This window comes from Salmo trutta, chromosome 14 (genome assembly GCF_901001165.1).
Source record: "Salmo trutta chromosome 14, fSalTru1.1, whole genome shotgun sequence".
NCBI classification, from domain to species: domain Eukaryota; kingdom Metazoa; phylum Chordata; class Actinopteri; order Salmoniformes; family Salmonidae; genus Salmo; species Salmo trutta.
The window spans coordinates 79,076,935-79,092,392 of NC_042970.1; the positions used below are offsets into that span (position 1 = coordinate 79,076,935).

Here is a 15,458-nt window from a genome sequence, read left to right on the forward strand (position 1 = left end):
TAATCACTGCCAAAGGTGCTTCAACAAAGTACTGATTAAAGGGTCTGAATACTTATGTAAATCTGATATTGCAGTTTTTTTATTTATACATTTGCAAAATTGTCTAAAAACCTTTTTGGCTCATCATTTTTGGGTTTTGTTTGTAGATTGATGAGGAAAGAAAACAATTTCATAAATTTGAGAATAAGTTTGTAACATCACAAAATGTGGAAAAAGTCAAGTGGTCTGAATACTTTCCGAATGCTCTGTAACATATAACTGGAACACAAGGTTGCCTACGTCAGAAATACAACATTTTTCAACTTAAAAATATATTTAAAAAATGTTAAGGTCCCTTTCTTATTCATCATTGTTTCAAAGTCATAACTGACCCTAGATCAGAACTCCTACTCTAAGTTTGAATAGAGTAGTCTTGTGTGGCTCAGTTTGTACATCATGGCGCTTTGGTTCCATTCCTGCTGGGACTTCCCATATCAAAAAAGTATTCATGCATGACTGTAATGACAGGGAATTTGGATAAAAGTGTTTAATAAATGGCATATATTATTATATACTATTATAAACTGAGTGGTTTGGGTCCTGGATGCTGATTGGCTGAAACAGCATTTCAGAAGTCTATTTTGTATATCAGACAATATACCACGGATATGATGTAAAAATACTTGTTTACTGTTCTATTTATGTTGGTAACTAGTTTAAAATAAGCCGTGGTACAGTATGTTGGCCATATACCACAAACCCCAGAAGTGCCTTATTGCCTTGATAAACTTAAGCAATAAGGCCAGAGGAGGTGTGGTATATGGCCAATATAACACGGCTAAGGGCTGTTCTTATGCACGACGCAACACGGAGTGCTTGGATGAAGCCCTTAGCCGTGGTATATTGGCCACATACAACAAACCCAGAGGTGCCTTATTTTAAACTGGTTACCAATGTAAATTCAAATGTTAATACCCATGGTATACGGTCTGATATATCATGCCTTTCAGCTAATCAGCATTCAGGGCTCAAACCACCCGGTTTATAATGGTCAATATTCCACACCTCCTCAGGCTTTATGTCACTTAGTTTAAATATACAGGTCCAGATATACAAGGTTTGTGTCAAACTTGTTGTGTTCAGGTCTTCTTGGTTGTGGGTTTGTTGTGTTCAGGTCTTCTTGGTTGTGGGTTTGTTGTGTTCAGGTCTTCTTGGTTCTGGGTTTGTTGTGTTCAGGTCTTCTTGGTTCTGGGTTTGTTGTGTTCAGGTCTTCTTGGTTCTGGGTTTGTTGTGTTCAGGTCTTCTTGGTTCTGGGTTTGTTATGTTCAGGTCTTCTTGGTTCTGGGTTTGTTGTGTTCAGGTCTTCTTGGTTCTGGGTTTATTGTGTTCAGGTCTATTGGGTTTGTTATGTTCAGGTCTTCTTGGTTCTGGGTTTGTTGTGTTCAGGTCTTCTTGGTTCTGGGTTTGTTGTGTTCAGGTCTTCTTGGTTCTGGGTTTGTTGTGTTCAGGTCTTCTTGGTTCTGGGTTTGTTGTGTTTGGGTCTTCTTGGTTCTGGGTTTGTTGTGTTTGGGTCTTCTTGGTTCTGGGTTTATTGTGTTCAGGTCTTCTTGGTTCTGGGTTTGTTGTGTTCAGGTCTTCTTGGTTCTGGGTTTGTTATGTTCAGGTCTTCTTGGTTCTGGGTTTGTTGTGTTTGGGTCTTCTTGGTTCTGGGTTTGTTGACTGTACTGTAGAGAACAGAGGAGTCCTCCTCAGCTGATTGTGCTGCTGCAGGTCTGAAGCAGAGAAACAGAAATAAAACAAACACAGCGTCCCAAATGGTGGCACCCTATAGGGCTCTGTCTAAAGTAGTGCACTAAATAGGGAATAGAGTGACATTTAGAACAGAAGAACAGTTCCTCAAAATCATCATCACGTCACTCCCTCATTGTAGACATGTCATAGTAATTGTCCTGCGATGTCCGTTGTTGGGTTTATAGTTTGGGTTCATAGTGGTCACTAAGGGTCAACTGTTTTGCTTATTGATGACATCTCCTACAATAAACTGCAGCATATGAATGACATTAATGCAGAATATGCTCACCGGGTAGCAGCACTGGGGAAGTTGAATTTCACAGCATCGTACTGGACATCCTCATCCTGTTTCTGGGGCTGAGGCAGTTGGACGGTGGAGTACAGAGGAACATCCTGGTTTTTGGAGTGAGAGAAGTGGACGCTGGCGTAGTGAACATCATCCTGGTCGTCTGTGGCTGCTGTCTGTGCTGCAGTAGGGGTCATGGCCATGCTTGAGATGTTGTCATACACTGGACTAGAGTCTCCCTGATGGAGAGAGAACAGACAACATGAGGAGTGGAAATGTCCCACAAATACTGCACAGTCATCACAGTCATCTTCTGATTCCAACAGACTCACCTGTCCATCGTCTGATGTGTCTATTGTGTCAGAGGGGGATTTGGAGGCTTTCTTCCTGTTTTTATAAATGAATTAATTAATTAATCTTCTAAAGTGAAATAATAAACAACAAAAAAACTCACCTGAACCACATGAGTCCAGAGAGACAGAGGATGAGAACCAGAACAACCACTATGATTCCTACAGCTGCAGTCAGAACTGAGGTCTGTTTCCCTAAAATAAAATATGTATTAATATGGGTACACAGCATGTTCTAATGAACTGAACATTATTAGAATAATAAAATAGAATATCAATATAATACTTGTTAATACTTGGGGATTTTATAAATAAACCTGTAGTTATAAACAAAAGTGTAATAATCTAAAGTATAATTATTAAGATATATCTTGAAAAGTAATTTTGTATTGAGGTATTAAAGATTAAACTTTACCTGCTACAATGATCATCAGAGCTGTAGAGTTATTAGGTGCTATTGTATTCTCAGCCTCACAGTAGTATTCTCCTCTGTCCTCAGAGATGATGTTAGTGATGCTGTAACTCTGTCCTGATGCTTTTGGTGAGGTTACGTTCTTCTTGTACCAGGTGTATTTGTCCACAGGTGGGTTGGCATCACTGCTGCAGGTCAGAGTCACTGAACTGCCCTCCACTATTTCACCAGAGGGACTGACTGACACTGAGGTGTTCTTTGGAGCATCTAGTGAAGCAGAATTTGTCAGAGGGTTAGGACTGTAGTATACTACCTCAAATGACGTCATGTGTAAAATAAATTATATCTAAATTCAGAGGACTATCTAAAACTATCACTTACAAAAAACATGAACAAGAATACATTTGGAGATACTTTAGGACCGGAGTGTCTACTAAACTATTCTTCAAGTGTTTGAGGTACTGAACATTCTAACTATAGACATGCATACATCTATGACATTGTCTGTAATTTCTATGTAATGATGAATATTGATGGATAAAGCAGTAATACCCTTCTCTGGTTTTAGCGCCGGTATTTGCGTTTTTTAAACGGTTTTGTTGCTTAGCCAGTCGTCTACCTGTGAAATGTCATTTAAAACGTTGAAATCATCTGGTTTCATTGTTTTATTGTGAATCTCAGGCGCTCCGAAATCCTCCGCGGGTTCTCGGTGTGTATGGTCTTCTGTGCGTTATACGCCGTGGAGGAGTCTGTAATAACATTATTTGTCATTGTTTTAGCATTTTCAATCATAAAAATGTATAAATTATAATAAACTCTGTATTACTAATAACAGAAGGGCTTCATACCATGTCCGTGTAGGGCCGTTTCTTGAAGAAGTAACTTTTTGGGCCGGGGGATTCTGTGCAATGCACTTGCGCCGATGTTGTGCCCTGTTTGGGGCGGAAATATGTCGCTTGGTTCCTGGGTGGAGTTAGGGTAAACCCGTTCGAACAGAAAGGCAGAATAGCATCGATGTCCTCGTTCAGAGTACATGAAGCACCCGTGATCCTTCTTTTGGGTCTGTCCGCTGTAAACACAAAAAATAGCTTTTAATATAGAGTTCACACTTTTTGTTTTTAATGTATACATTTTCTTAGGGATTTTTTATTATTGAACTTACGTCTACAATAGGGAGATGGAGACTGGCTGCTTTCGGCGCTGCACTCAGTTTGATTCTGAGAATCCCTCTCTGACAAATTCGGTTCCAAATCATCTAGCCCACGGAGCATCTGCGTAAAGGATTGCGAGCCTACAGACGTTAGATAATATTAACATATATACGAAATATACACATTTTTAAAATATGAGAATACGGGCATTTGACATATTACCTTAAAATCATTGTCCATCAGTTTTAGAATAGTGATATCACATTTTTAATATCCATACAATCCCCTGAAAATACCTCTCCAAATCTAATATATTATTTTCACTAACTCACCTTCAGAAAGCTCCATTAGGACCGATTCCGAGATTATCTGTTGGCCTGATAACTCTTCTGTCTGTTGGCCGGGAGTCTTTTGAGTTGCGCTATAGGATGTCTTACCGTCTGGCTAGTTTCACTATTCTGCAATGAGTTTACAGAGCGGGGGTGCCATTTTTTCGGGCGTCATCCTGTATGCAAAAAAAGGGCCATATAAAGTACTCGAATGTCTAGAGACCCAAAACCACAGGCGGGTGTCTCGACATATTCGGTCTGCCGATATTGCACTTATGCTTCATGGCACAGCGTTGGGGTGTCCGTTGTAAATTTATATCCCGGGGTGGGGGACCGTTAGTATATGCGCTGATTAGAAAATAACATATGTTTTAAACAGTAGGAGTTCGTCTAGACCTGATCTCTTATGCCTGGGCTTTTTCACTTTTTTAGCCCCCACATGTTCGAGATAAATACGTATCTGAAAGGGCTTGGGGGGGGGTAATAAAATGGAAAGTGCCAAGACCATTTGAAGAGACGCCGGCAATCCTAAACAAACTTACACACACCTTTTCTGGTTTCAAAAGCCCCCCATGCAGAGACACACCCCCCTTTTTTTGTTTTGAAACACACACACACACACACAATTACCCACCCTCACACGCACACCCCCCCCCCCCCCCCCCCCCTGCGCACGTGCCAGTCCTAAACAAACGTACACACACACTTTTTCTGGTTTCAAAAGCCCCCCATGCAGAGACACACCCCCCTTTTTTTGTTTTGAAACACACACACACACACACACACAATTACCCACCCTCACACGCACACCCCCCCCCCTGCGCACGTGCCAGTCCTAAACAAACGTACACACACACTTTTTCTGGTTTCAAAAGCCCCCCATGCAGAGACACACTCCCCTTTTTTTGTTTTGAAACACACACACACACAATTACCCACCCTCACACGCACACACCCCCTGCGCAAGCACACGTCTTTCCGGAATTCCTTTTTTCTCAAGTCCTGCCTGGGGATGGCTCGTTAAAGGTGAGATACAGCTTTAAAACCATTTTATTTCATTCATAATATTTAGTACAGACCTTTTTAAAAACAGCTTGTGCAATATTGTAACACGCATTAATGTTTTTTATGTATAAACAACGTTTGAAGAAATGACAGATTCCCGTTCGTTAAGGGGTAGCTTTAAAACCATTTATTTAATTCATAATATTTAGTACAGACCTTTGAATAATTAATACAATACATTTTTACTGTTCCTTTCTTACGGATAACGGGCCCGGCTATAGGGTTGTCACTGAACCCCAAACGCAGTCTGTGTCCAACTCCCCAGAGTCAAGACTCGGTAAGTTTTCACCCCAGGGATATATCCTACGTCTGTCCTGTAGACTCTCGCCCGTGTTTCTTAAGGATAGAAGCGGCCATCGACGTAATTGTTCACGATTTTTGAAAAGATTGTCCAGTTTATTCATCAGGGTTATGAATATAGGGTAATCCCTCCATTTAAAGCTAAACAAAGGCATTAAATAATTCACATCCTTGCAGGCTTTCAATAATACATATGAATTTACAGACTTAGTAGCATTTGTACTATCAAATTGTTCACATGCTAAAATTGTCACTTTGGAGTCGGGGCTATAAGCCATTGAAGAGATCCTGATGGCTTGTAAATCATAGCGATCCTCCACCCTCTCTTCCATAGCATAGCCTGGCACGGCTGTACCACTCAGGGCCTGTTCAATTTGACAGAGCGCTAGCCGTATCTTAAGCCATTCTCTCATACGCAGTGCAGGAGAAAAACTCCCGGGTTTTGCATGATAATGGGGTCTGGGGCCGCTGTCTGTGAAAATCTTCACGTTGAATCCTCAGGTTTGAACATATAAGTCATATGGCCATCACTAGTATCCAAAAACTCTTTAAAACATTCTGGGGCCTCACCCCAAAGATCCTCGATGCTTCTATCATTGGGTTCGCGACAAGAGACGCATAGTAAGCCGAGAATTGGCCTAGGAATCATGTCTGGGGCGTATTTATAAGACGTCTGCCTCCAACACATAACCCCCCGGACATTCCTAAATCATAGACAACAACCCTAAGAGCAAAAAAATAGTTCAATGAGGGCCCTACACATCAATCATCATGACAACTTCAAAGAGATGCAATATAGATATAACACACACTCTAACACTTGACAGAACAGGATAAAACTATATGACCCTAACCACGTGATACCTTCCCGCCAGGATGTCCAGACCGGATGCCCTTATTTGGGCATGTACGACCCAGCCGGACATAGGGTCATAAATCACGATTTTGACCGATGCCGTCTCCTTTATTCTCTCTCACAACATTAAAACTTGAATCACCTGTTGTCTAGTTTAATCACATGATGCAAGACATTCTCATACTCATTTAATTCCTAAATCTGTTTCATATATACAAATCCAATTTCTAGACCTAAATGGACAGTAGATATTAATTCAACAGACTAGCAGTATAAAGCATGTTACTGTACCTGTTACAGACAGAGTGACTCCAGGATCACCAGTATATAGAATGTTACTGTACCTGTTACAGACAGAGACTCCAGGATCACCAGTATATAGAATGTTACTGTACCTGTTACAGACATAGTGACTCCAGGATCACCAGTATATAGAATGTTACTGTACCTGTTACAGACAGAGTGACTCCAGGATCACCAGTATATAGAATGTTACTGGACCTGTTACAGACAGAGACTCCAGGATCACCAGTATATAGAATGTTACTGTACCTGTTACAGACAGAGAGACTCCAGGATCACCAGTATATAGAATGTAACTGTACCTGTTACAGACAGAGAGACTCCAGGATCACCAGTATATAGAATGTTACTGTACCTGTTATAGACAGAGTGACTCCAGGATCAGCAGTATATAGAATGTTACTGTACCTGTGACAGACAGAGTGACTCCAGGATCAGCAGTATATAGAATGTTACTGTACCTGTGACAGACAGAGTGACCCCAGGATCACCAGTATATAGAATGTTACTGTACCTGTTACAGACAGAGACTCCAGGATCACCAGTATATAGAATGTTACTGTACCTGTTACAGACAGAGTGACTCCAGGATCACCAGTATATAGAATGTTACTGTACCTGTTACAGACAGAGTGACTCCAGGATCACCAGTATATAGAATGTTACTGTACCTGTTACAGACAGAGACTCCAGGATCACCAGTATATAGAATGTTACTGTACCTGTTACAGACAGAGAGACTCCAGGATCACCAGTATATAGAATGTTACTGTTCCTGTGACAGACAGAGTGACTCCAGGATCAGCAGTATATAGAATGTTACTGTACCTGTGACAGACAGAGTGACTCCAGGATCAGCAGTATATAGAATGTTACTGTACCTGTGACAGACAGAGTGACTCCAGGATGAGCAGTATATAGAATGTTACTGTACCTGTGACAGACAGAGTGACTCCAGGATCACCAGTATATAGAATGTTACTGTACCTGTCACAGACAGAGTGACTCCAGGATCACCAGTATATAGAATGTTACTGTACCTGTTACAGACAGAGACTCCAGGATCACCAGTATATAGAATGTTACTGTACCTGTTACAGACAGAGTGACTCCAGGATCACCAGTATATAGAATGTTACTGTACCTGTGACAGACAGAGTGACTCCAGGATCACCAGTATATAAAATGTTACTGTACCTGTGACAGACAGAGTGACTCCAGGATCACCAGTATATAGAATGTTACTGTACCTGTGACAGACAGAGTGACTCCAGGATCACCAGTATATAGAATGTTACTGTATCTGTTACCGACAGAGAGACTCCAGGATCACCAGTATATAGAATGTTACTGTACCTGTTACAGACAGAGAGACTCCAGGATCACCAGTATATAGAATGTTACTGTACCTGTGACAGACATAGAGACTCCAGGACCACCAGTATATAGAATGTTACTGTACCTGTTACAGACAGAGACTCCAGGATCACCAGTATATAGAATGTTACTGTACCTGTGACAGACAGAGAGACTCCAGGATCACCAGTATATAGAATGTAACTGTACCTGTGACAGACAGTGACTCCAGGATCACCAGTATATAGAATGTTACTGTACCTGTGACAGACAGAGAGACTCCAGGATCACCAGTATATACAATGGTACTGTACCTGTTACAGACAGTGTGACTCCAGGATCACCAGTATATAGAATGTTACTGTACCTGTTACAGACAGAGAGACTCCAGGATCACCAGTATATAGAATGTTACTGTTCCTGTGACAGACAGAGTGACTCCAGGATCAGCAGTATATAGAATGTTACTGTACCTGTGACAGACAGAGTGACTCCAGGATCAGCAGTATATAGAATGTTACTGTACCTGTGACAGACAGAGTGACTCCAGGATGAGCAGTATATAGAATGTTACTGTACCTGTGACAGACAGAGTGACTCCAGGATCACCAGTATATAGAATGTTACTGTACCTGTTACAGACAGAGTGACTCCAGGATCACCAGTATATAGAATGTTACTGTACCTGTTACAGACAGAGAGACTCCAGGATCACCAGTATATAGAATGTTACTGTACCTGTGACAGACAGAGTGACTCCAGGATCACCAGTATATAGAATGTTACTGTACCTGTGACAGACAGAGTGACTCCAGGATCACCAGTATATAGAATGTTACTGTACCTGTTACAGACAGAGTGACTCCAGGATCACCAGTATATAGAATGTTACTGTACCTGTTACAGACAGAGAGACTCCAGGATCACCAGTAAATAGAATGTTACTGTACCTGTGACAGACAGAGTGACTCCAGGATCAGCAGTATATAGAATGTTACTGTACCTGTGACAGACAGAGTGACTCCAGGATGAGCAGTATATAGAATGTTACTGTACCTGTGACAGACAGAGTGACTCCAGGATCACCAGTATATAGAATGTTACTGTACCTGTTACAGACAGAGTGACTCCAGGATCACCAGTATATAGAATGTTACTGTACCTGTTACAGACAGAGAGACTCCAGGATCACCAGTAAATAGAATGTTACTGTACCTGTTACAGACAGAGAGATTCCAGGATCACCAGTATATAGAATGTTACTGTACCTGTGACAGACAGAGTGACTCCAGGATCAGCAGTATATAGAATGTTACTGTACCTGTGACAGACAGAGTGACTCCAGGATGAGCAGTATATAGAATGTTACTGTACCTGTGACAGACAGAGTGACTCCAGGATCACCAGTATATAGAATGTTACTGTACCTGTGACAGACAGAGTGACACCAGGATCACCAGTATATAGAATGTTACTGTACCTGTGACAGACAGAGTGACTCCAGGATCACCAGTATATAGAATGTTACTGTACCTGTGACAGACAGTGACTCCAGGATCACCAGTATATAGAATGTTACTGTACCTGTGACAGACAGAGTGACTCCAGGATCACCAGTATATAGAATGTAACTGTACCTGTGACAGACAGTGACTCCAGGATCACCAGTATATAGAATGTTACTGTACCTGTGACAGACAGAGTGACTCCAGGATCACCAGTATATAGAATGTTACTGTATCTGTTACCGACAGAGTGACTCCAGGATCACCAGTATATAGAATGTTACTGTACCTGTTACAGACAGAGAGACTCCAGGATCACCAGTATATAGAATGTTACTGTACCTGTTACAGACAGAGTGACTCCAGGATCACCAGTATATAGAATGTTACTGTACCTGTGACAGACATAGAGACTCCAGGATCACCAGTATATAGAATGTTACTGTATCTGTTACCGACAGAGAGACTCCAGGATCACCAGTATATAGAATGTTACTGTATCTGTTACCGACAGAGAGACTCCAGGATCACCAGTATATAGAATGTTACTGTACCTGTTACAGACAGAGACTCCAGGATCACCAGTATATAGAATGTTACTGTACCTGTTACAGACATAGTGACTCCAGGATCACCAGTATATAGAATGTTACTGTACCTGTTACAGACAGAGTGACTCCAGGATCACCAGTATATAGAATGTTACTGGACCTGTTACAGACAGAGACTCCAGGATCACCAGTATATAGAATGTTACTGTACCTGTTACAGACAGAGAGACTCCAGGATCACCAGTATATAGAATGTAACTGTACCTGTTACAGACAGAGAGACTCCAGGATCACCAGTATATAGAATGTTACTGTACCTGTTATAGACAGAGTGACTCCAGGATCAGCAGTATATAGAATGTTACTGTACCTGTGACAGACAGAGTGACTCCAGGATCAGCAGTATATAGAATGTTACTGTACCTGTGACAGACAGAGTGACCCCAGGATCACCAGTATATAGAATGTTACTGTACCTGTTACAGACAGAGACTCCAGGATCACCAGTATATAGAATGTTACTGTACCTGTTACAGACAGAGTGACTCCAGGATCACCAGTATATAGAATGTTACTGTACCTGTTACAGACAGAGTGACTCCAGGATCACCAGTATATAGAATGTTACTGTACCTGTTACAGACAGAGACTCCAGGATCACCAGTATATAGAATGTTACTGTACCTGTTACAGACAGAGAGACTCCAGGATCACCAGTATATAGAATGTTACTGTTCCTGTGACAGACAGAGTGACTCCAGGATCAGCAGTATATAGAATGTTACTGTACCTGTGACAGACAGAGTGACTCCAGGATCAGCAGTATATAGAATGTTACTGTACCTGTGACAGACAGAGTGACTCCAGGATGAGCAGTATATAGAATGTTACTGTACCTGTGACAGACAGAGTGACTCCAGGATCACCAGTATATAGAATGTTACTGTACCTGTCACAGACAGAGTGACTCCAGGATCACCAGTATATAGAATGTTACTGTACCTGTTACAGACAGAGACTCCAGGATCACCAGTATATAGAATGTTACTGTACCTGTTACAGACAGAGTGACTCCAGGATCACCAGTATATAGAATGTTACTGTACCTGTGACAGACAGAGTGACTCCAGGATCACCAGTATATAAAATGTTACTGTACCTGTGACAGACAGAGTGACTCCAGGATCACCAGTATATAGAATGTTACTGTACCTGTGACAGACAGAGTGACTCCAGGATCACCAGTATATAGAATGTTACTGTATCTGTTACCGACAGAGAGACTCCAGGATCACCAGTATATAGAATGTTACTGTACCTGTTACAGACAGAGAGACTCCAGGATCACCAGTATATAGAATGTTACTGTACCTGTGACAGACATAGAGACTCCAGGACCACCAGTATATAGAATGTTACTGTACCTGTTACAGACAGAGACTCCAGGATCACCAGTATATAGAATGTTACTGTACCTGTGACAGACAGAGAGACTCCAGGATCACCAGTATATAGAATGTAACTGTACCTGTGACAGACAGTGACTCCAGGATCACCAGTATATAGAATGTTACTGTACCTGTGACAGACAGAGAGACTCCAGGATCACCAGTATATACAATGGTACTGTACCTGTTACAGACAGTGTGACTCCAGGATCACCAGTATATAGAATGTTACTGTACCTGTTACAGACAGAGAGACTCCAGGATCACCAGTATATAGAATGTTACTGTTCCTGTGACAGACAGAGTGACTCCAGGATCAGCAGTATATAGAATGTTACTGTACCTGTGACAGACAGAGTGACTCCAGGATCAGCAGTATATAGAATGTTACTGTACCTGTGACAGACAGAGTGACTCCAGGATGAGCAGTATATAGAATGTTACTGTACCTGTGACAGACAGAGTGACTCCAGGATCACCAGTATATAGAATGTTACTGTACCTGTTACAGACAGAGTGACTCCAGGATCACCAGTATATAGAATGTTACTGTACCTGTTACAGACAGAGAGACTCCAGGATCACCAGTATATAGAATGTTACTGTACCTGTGACAGACAGAGTGACTCCAGGATCACCAGTATATAGAATGTTACTGTACCTGTGACAGACAGAGTGACTCCAGGATCACCAGTATATAGAATGTTACTGTACCTGTTACAGACAGAGTGACTCCAGGATCACCAGTATATAGAATGTTACTGTACCTGTTACAGACAGAGAGACTCCAGGATCACCAGTAAATAGAATGTTACTGTACCTGTGACAGACAGAGTGACTCCAGGATCAGCAGTATATAGAATGTTACTGTACCTGTGACAGACAGAGTGACTCCAGGATGAGCAGTATATAGAATGTTACTGTACCTGTGACAGACAGAGTGACTCCAGGATCACCAGTATATAGAATGTTACTGTACCTGTTACAGACAGAGTGACTCCAGGATCACCAGTATATAGAATGTTACTGTACCTGTTACAGACAGAGAGACTCCAGGATCACCAGTAAATAGAATGTTACTGTACCTGTTACAGACAGAGAGATTCCAGGATCACCAGTATATAGAATGTTACTGTACCTGTGACAGACAGAGTGACTCCAGGATCAGCAGTATATAGAATGTTACTGTACCTGTGACAGACAGAGTGACTCCAGGATGAGCAGTATATAGAATGTTACTGTACCTGTGACAGACAGAGTGACTCCAGGATCACCAGTATATAGAATGTTACTGTACCTGTGACAGACAGAGTGACACCAGGATCACCAGTATATAGAATGTTACTGTACCTGTGACAGACAGAGTGACTCCAGGATCACCAGTATATAGAATGTTACTGTACCTGTGACAGACAGTGACTCCAGGATCACCAGTATATAGAATGTTACTGTACCTGTGACAGACAGAGTGACTCCAGGATCACCAGTATATAGAATGTAACTGTACCTGTGACAGACAGTGACTCCAGGATCACCAGTATATAGAATGTTACTGTACCTGTGACAGACAGAGTGACTCCAGGATCACCAGTATATAGAATGTTACTGTATCTGTTACCGACAGAGTGACTCCAGGATCACCAGTATATAGAATGTTACTGTACCTGTTACAGACAGAGAGACTCCAGGATCACCAGTATATAGAATGTTACTGTACCTGTTACAGACAGAGTGACTCCAGGATCACCAGTATATAGAATGTTACTGTACCTGTGACAGACATAGAGACTCCAGGATCACCAGTATATAGAATGTTACTGTATCTGTTACCGACAGAGAGACTCCAGGATCACCAGTATATAGAATGTTACTGTATCTGTTACCGACAGAGAGACTCCAGGATCACCAGTATATAGAATGTTACTGTACCTGTTACAGACAGAGACTCCAGGATCACCAGTATATAGAATGTTAATGGACCTGTTACAGACAGAGACTCCAGGATCACCAGTATATAGAATATTACTGTACCTGTTACAGACAGAGAGACTCCAGGATCACCAGTATATAGAATGTAACTGTACCTGTTACAGACAGAGAGACTCCAGGATCACCAGTATATAGAATGTTACTGTACCTTTTACAGACAGAGTGACTCCAGGATCACCAGTATATAGAATGTTACTGTACCTGTTACAGACAGAGTGACTCCAGGATCACCAGTATATAGAATGTTACTGTACCTGTTACAGACAGAGACTCCAGGATCACCAGTATATAGAATGTTACTGTACCTGTTACAGACAGAGAGACTCCAGGATCACCAGTATATAGAATGTTACTGTTCCTGTGACAGACAGAGTGACTCCAGGATCAGCAGTATATAGAATGTTACTGTACCTGTGACAGACAGAGTGACTCCAGGATCACCAGTATATAGAATGTTACTGTACCTGTGACAGACAGAGTGACTCCAGGATGAGCAGTATATAGAATGTTACTGTACCTGTGACAGACAGATTGACTCCAGGATCACCAGTATATAGAATGTTACTGTACCTGTTACAGACAGAGACTCCAGGATCACCAGTATATAGAATGTTACTGTACCTGTTACAGACAGAGAGACTCCAGGAACACCAGTATATAGAATGTTACTGTTCCTGTGACAGACAGAGTGACTCCAGGATCAGCAGTATATAGAATGTTACTGTACCTGTGACAGACAGAGTGACTCCAGGATCAGCAGTATATAGAATGTTACTGTACCTGTTACAGACAGAGACTCCAGGATCACCAGTATATAGAATGTTACTGTACCTGTTACAGACAGAGTGACTCCAGGATCACCAGTATATAGAATGTTACTGTACCTGTGACAGACAGAGTGACTCCAGGATCACCAGTATATAAAATGTTACTGTACCTGTGACAGACAGAGTGACTCCAGGATCACCAGTTTATAGAATGTAACTGTACCTGTGACAGACAGTGACTCCAGGATCACCAGTATATAGAATGTTACTGTACCTGTGACAGACAGAGTGACTCCAGGATCACCAGTATATAGAATGTTACTGTATCTGTTACCGACAGAGAGACTCCAGGATCACCAGTATATAGAATGTTACTGTACCTGTTACAGACAGAGAGACTCCAGGATCACCAGTATATAGAATGTTACTGTACCTGTGACAGACATAGAGACTCCAGGACCACCAGTATATAGAATGTTACTGTACCTGTTACAGACAGAGACTCCAGGATCACCAGTATATAGAATGTTACTGTACCTGTGACAGACAGAGAGACTCCAGGATCACCAGTATATAGAATGTTACTGTACCTGTGACAGACAGAGTGACTCCAGGATCACCAGTATATAGAATGTTACTGTACCTGTGACAGACATAGAGACTCCAGGACCACCAGTATATAGAATGTTACTGTACCTGTTACAGACAGAGACTCCAGGATCACCAGTATATAGAATGTTACTGTACCTGTGACAGACAGAGAGACTCCAGGATCACCAGTATATAGAATGTTACTGTACATGTTACAGACAGAGACTCCAGGATCACCAGTATATAGAATTTTACTGTACCTGTGACAGACAGAGAGACTCCAGGATCACCAGTATATAGAATGTAACTGTACCTGTGACAGACAGTGACTCAAGGATCACCAGTATATAGAATGTTACTGTACCTGTGACAGACAGAGAGACTCCAGGATCACCAGTATATACAATGGTACTGTACCTGTTACAGACA

General features: G+C 41.7%; 1 long non-coding RNA gene across 1 annotated transcript; it reads right to left on the reverse strand.

Annotated features, from left to right (window-relative positions):
* Positions 1 to 3,735: 3,735 nt before the first annotated feature.
* Positions 3,736 to 4,571, reverse strand: LOC115147505 (uncharacterized). Its single transcript, XR_003866367.1, has 3 exons — positions 4,302 to 4,571; positions 3,981 to 4,109; positions 3,736 to 3,887 (listed from the first exon to the last, which is right to left on the reverse strand). It is a non-coding gene; the product is annotated as an uncharacterized LOC115147505 (long non-coding RNA).
* Between the last annotated feature and the right edge of the window lie 10,887 nt (positions 4,572 to 15,458).